The sequence below is a fragment of the Rattus rattus genome, chromosome 12 (assembly GCF_011064425.1).
Source record: "Rattus rattus isolate New Zealand chromosome 12, Rrattus_CSIRO_v1, whole genome shotgun sequence".
NCBI classification, from domain to species: Eukaryota; Metazoa; Chordata; class Mammalia; order Rodentia; family Muridae; genus Rattus; species Rattus rattus.
The window spans coordinates 67,160,591-67,166,590 of NC_046165.1; positions in this window are offsets into that span (position 1 = coordinate 67,160,591).

Consider the following 6,000-nt stretch of genomic DNA (forward strand, 5'->3'; position numbering starts at 1 on the left):
CCTCAATAGGAGAAGATGCACATAATCTTACTGCAACTTGATATGCCAAGGCTGGTTGATATCCAGGGGAGGGGGAATAGGGGGAAGGACTTGGAGGACAGGCAACAGTAACCAAAGACTGGAACACCCATCCAACAAAGACCAGACCAGATATTGGACATCAAGAAATACCTGAAATATCATAACTCCAGATGTCTAAATCCCAGTTTGAAAGCAGAAACATGAATAGCCAATACAATATGCCTTCACCAAAAGCCAGTAACCCTATTCCAATAGGCCTCGAGAAGAGCACAGGACAGGACTTCAAAATAGTAACCTTGAATGTGTTCAAGAACCTTAAGAGGGTATAAACAAATCCCTAGTGGATTGTCTGAAAAGACAAACAGTTGGATGAACCAAAACAATTCAAGATGTGAAAGTTGAATTTAATAACAACAAAAAAGAATAGAATCATTAAAGAAAACTGAAACCAAAATAAAACAGGAAATGAAAGATTTAGGAAGTCAAACAAAATGCTCACTGGCAGACTATAAGACATGGAGAGGCCAGGCATAGTAGTGTGTTCCTTAATTCCAGCAGTCAACAGGCAGAGGCAGGTAGCTCTCTCTAAACTCTAGGCCAGCCTGGTCTACATAGAGTTCCAGGACATCCATGGAGAAACCCTGTCTCAACAAACGAATGAATGAAATGAGAACACAGCATTCCAAACCTCCCTGGACATAGTGAATGTGATCCTAAGAGGCAAGTTCATATAACACTACACCAAAAATGAGACAGAGGTCATATCGGTAACTTAGCAACACAGCTGAGCGCTCTTCAACAACAAGAGATACACTCAAATAGATACACTCAAATACACAAAAAATGGACTCAGGGCCAAAACCAATGAAATAGAAAAAAGCAAACAACACAAAGAATCAGTGAATCAAGATTTGGTTTCTTGAGAAAATCAGTAGGACTGACAAACCGTTAGTCAAATTAAAAGACTGAGAAAGAGCTGGGAGGGGGTGGCGCATGCCTTTGATCTAGCACTCAGAAGACAGGAAGTTGAATCTCTGAATTCAAGGGCCAGCCTGATCTTACAGAGTGAGTTCCAGGACAGAAGATCCAGATTAATTAGAGATGAAAAGGGGAACATTATTTCAGAATCTGAGGAAATTCAGAAACTTATCACCAAACTGGAAAATCTAAAAGAAATGGATATATTTTAATATGTACAACCTACCAAAGTTAAATCAATTTAAACAGAACCATAAGCTCTAGTGAAATGAAAGCAGTAAGTGAAAATGTCCCAACCAAAATGCCCAGAGTCAGATGAATTCAGCACGGAATTCTACCAGACCTTCAAAGATTAGAACCAGTATTCCTTAAACTATCCCACAAAATAGAGGCAGAAGGAAGATTACCTAATCCTATTTACCAAGCCACCAATACCTGGATACTTAGACCCCACAAAAATTTTTAAAAAAAGAAAATAAAAGAAGAAAAAAAGAAAACTATCGACCAATATCCCTTATGAACACAAATGCAAAAGTGCTCAATAAAATACTGAATCCAAGAACAGATCAGAAAGATTATCCACCCTAATTAAGCACACTTTATCCCAGGCATGGTTCAATTTATGTAAATCATTAAATGAAATTAAACATGTAAACAGATTGAAAGATTAAAACCATTATGTGTAGAAAAGGTCTTTGACAAAAATCTAACGCCCTTACATGAATAAAATCCTGACAGACTAGGGATACAAGATGCATACCACAATAAAGGCAGGTTGCAGTAAGTCCACAGCCAAAGCAACCTAAACGAAGAGAAACACAGTATTTTACAAAAGTGAAGAAAACAAGGTGAGGATATCCACTCTTTCCATACCCATTCATTATAGTATTTGAAGTCTCAGCTAGAGCTGTAGTCCCAAGAAGCTTTCCCGAGCTCAAAAGACCAAGCAGGAGCTTACTCCGATACAATCCCATTAGCGTCTCTTCATTACAAACTCAGTTTGAGCTTACTCATGGCTGATCCACAGGATGGGGAAGCAGCCCTGAGCCTTCACTGGGACAAGGTGTTACAGGAAATGTCAAACAAGGGTTGGGCTGGCAAGCATCGGATTTGGGGGCGGGGCTATTGTTGATTTTTAACATAATTGGCAGGTGCTAGGTGTCAACCATAAACTTCTTCTGACTGGTGTTTGGTAGGAAGTGAAGTCTCAGGGGCAGGTTTGTAACCTGGGAGTGCAGATTTGTTGAGGAATAACCTGGGAAATGGTACTAGATACAGGTCTTTTTGGGGGTGGGGGGTAACCTGGAAAGTGGTGCAAGGTACCGGGAGGCCTGTTAGTTAACTGAAGTTCAACCTTAGGTCAGGTTCTCTAAGGTGGAGTCTGAACCCAAGATCTGGTCTCCCAGAGCAACAAGACAGAAGGGGGATACAAGTAAGACAGGAAGAAATCAAAACACCTTTATTTGTAGATGATCTGATAGTACACATGAAAGGTCCTAGAAACCATCCTGGGGAACTCCTACAGCTGGGAAACTCAGAAAGTGTAAGAATATAAATTAATATACAAAAATCAGTAGCCCTCCCACATACAAATGACAGAAGTCAGATTAGTAGCCTCAAAGAAAATTTTGGGATAGCCATAACCAAACAAAAGACATATAATATAATATAATATAATATAATATAATATAATATAATATAATACAAACTCTAAGACACTGAAGAAAGAGATCCAAGACACCAGAAGATGGAAATGGAAGGTTCAAGGATAGGAAAGCTTCCAAGAAAGTGAGGTCTAGGAAGGTGCTTTGAGGTTGGTAAATGCAATGAGGTTGGAGGACATGAAAACCTTGGCTGGTGATAGGAGGGTGAGTTAGGGTATGGGAGGAAGGAAAATGCTTCAGACCCCGCCCCCCATGCTACTGCTGTATGAGTTCAGAGCTTTTACATTAAACAGTGGTGAACTAACAAATCTGAAAATTATCTTTTTGTAAACTTAAAAAAAGATTCTTAAAAGCTTCAGGGAATCCACTCAAACCCACCTCCCAAAGGTCAAATGGACTCCAGGTAAGTACTGTCAATCAACAGCCTGTATCATCTCCCCCTGCCTATTTCTGAGGGTGGGAGTCTGCAGTTTGCGTACCAGGGCACAGCCAGCAGGGAATCCTTAGCCTGGCTGGTGGTGAGAGGTCTCACAAGGGACTTGGTTGTCGCCAGAACCATCAGAGTGTTACAGTTCTCCGAGGGGAATCCGGAGCAAGGCAGGCTGCCAGCCCTCTTCCTCAGCCACCACAACCTGCAGCCCATGAGACTGTGTGGGCAGCTAGGAGCTGAGCTGGGCAGCTAGGGGCCCGAGCCGGAGCTGAGCCACTAAGCAGGAAGTAGCCGAGGTCAAGCACACACACTGAGTTTGTTGGTCAAGGTCCTGGGATGAATACTTTGGGAGGGAAAACTCTTCCCTGGAGTGTTCCAGCTCAGTAAGGCAGGCTCTCTCTCATCTTTGGTGAAATAACTGGTGTACTTTTATTCCTTGTGGACAGGGTCCTTATAAACATTTTGGGACGGGATGAAATCTAGAGGTAGGTGCTTTCTATTGGCTCGGTCTGAGATGTTAGGGATGCTCTATCTGCATGGGGAAGGTGTTGTCTCTGTGTAGCTGATTGTCATGGTCCTCCTAGTTGGGTGTCATGGCCAGGAGCTGGTCCAAACTCCTGCCATTCTCTCTCTTCCTTCTTTCTTTCTTTCTTTCTTTCTTTCTTTCTTTTCTTTTCTCTCTCTCTCTCTCTCTCTCTCTCTCTCTCTCTCTCTCTCTCTCTCTCTTCTTTCTTTCTTTCTTTCTTTCTTTTTTTGGAGCTGGGGACCAAACCCAGGGCCTTGCGCTTGCTAGGCAAGCGCTCTACCACTGAGCTAAATCCCCAACCCCCTGCCATTTTCACCTATGAGTTTTATCAGGGTTCTGAACTTTGCTACAACCTTACAAGTTCTTTCTAGTGGCATAGTCTACTGCCCACAAGTGCCCTCTCCTTCCCTGGTTTAAGGACCCTCCTCCCCCAACCTGTCAAGATCATGGCCTAGATGTTTCAAATGTTCCTCAAGAGAAAAGTTTTTCTCCCTAAACTCCTTAACTTTATCTTCTGTTCCTAACGTGTGTGTGTGTGTGTGTGTGTGTGTGTGTGTGTGTGTGTGTGTGTGTGTGTGTGTTCCAGTATCCTGTCAGGTCCAATTCTCAAAAACACAGAACAAACCTTATAAACAACTTTAAAAAAAAAAACAGAAAAAATACAAATGGCCAATAAAAAGAAATATAACTCTGTTGGTAGAGTCCTTGCTCTGCCTACAGGAAGCCCGGGGTGGGATCCCCATTATTGTATTAATTTAACTTAACTAAGAACAGCATCTCACACTGGTCATCCCAGAACCCAGAAAGGGAAGATAAGAGGATCAGAAATTCAAGGCGAGCTTTGTCTACATAGTAAGTTTGAGGCCAGCGTCAGAAACATGAGACCCTGTCTCAACACAGTTTCAACATCCTTAGTTGTCAGGGAAATGTAAATTAAAATGCTCTGATATTCTATCTCTCCTCAGGCAGGATGGCGATCATGAAGAAAGCAAATGGCTATAAACGCTAGCTCAGCTATAGGGAAAGGAGAATTCCTATCTTTGCTGGTGGGGATGTAACCATGTACAGCCATTATGGAAACCAATATGGAGGTTCCTCAAAAGAAAAAAAAAGTAGAACTATGTTATGACCTAACTGCCCCACTCTTGGGTATATACCTGAGGGCTCTAAGTCAAGAAACCAGAGAAGCTCGTCCATATTTATAGCTGCACTATTCACAAGAGCCAAGAATTGCACCAGCCCTGGAAGCACCCTAGATACCCATCAACAAATGAACAGATAGAGAAAGAGCACAGATACACAACGGAGTTTTGTGTGACAGTAAAGGGAAATGATGTCACATTTGCAAGAAGATTGATGTGACTAGAAATCGTGTTACATGAAACAAGCCAGACTCTGAAAGAGAAATACTAATATATTCTTTTATATGCAGAGCCTAGATTTTAAATAAAATGTATGTGGGGGCTGGAGAGTTGGCTCAATGGTTAAGAACACTGGTGGTTCTTCTAGAGGACTTGGGTCTGAGTCCCAGCATCCACATGGCAGCTCCCAACCATCTGTAACTACAATTCTAGTTCCCTCTGTAACACCTTCTTCTGGCCTCCATATGCATGTGGTACACGGGCATGCACACAGGTATGTGTCTCATAAAAGTATGAGAGCAGAGGAAGAGCTCTTAAAGGAAGGGGAAATATAGGAACAATGACAGATGAATAAAAAGCAGAAGAGGCTCGGTGTTGGGGTGGTGCATGCCTGTAATTCCAGCACATAAGACATGAAGGCAAGAGGACCAGAGTTCAAGCTCACTCCCAACTATATGCTGAGTTCCAGTTCCAGTCAACCTAGGTTATAAGAAACACAAAAAAAATCAACTCAGCAAATGCATACACACACACACACACACACACACACACACACACACACACACACAGAAAGAGACAGAGAGAGAGGCAAACATACATGTAGTGTGGATGAGCGGAGAGAGAGGGAGATAGGAGGGAGAGGGAGGGGAAGAGTGAGAAAGAGAGGGGTGGAGAGAGGGAGGGAGGAGGAGAGGGAGGGAGGGAGAGAGGCAGAGGGAGAGGGAGAGGAAGAGGGAGAGAGAGAGAGGAAGAGAGAGGGAGGGGAGAGAGAGGAGGGAGGAGGGAGAAAGGAGGGAGAGAGAGGGAGAGAGAGAGAGAGAGGGAGAGAGAGAGGAAGAGAGGGAGGGGGAGAGAGAGAGGGAAGGAGGGAGAGGGAGGAAGGGGAAGAGGGTGAGAGAGAGGGGGAGGGGAAGAGAGGGGGAGAGAGAGAGAACAGCAGCAGAGTGAGGATATTTCTGGGGAAGGAGGAGCAGCCAGATGGTAACAGGTTCACAGGAATGGCCATGATGAAGGGGAACA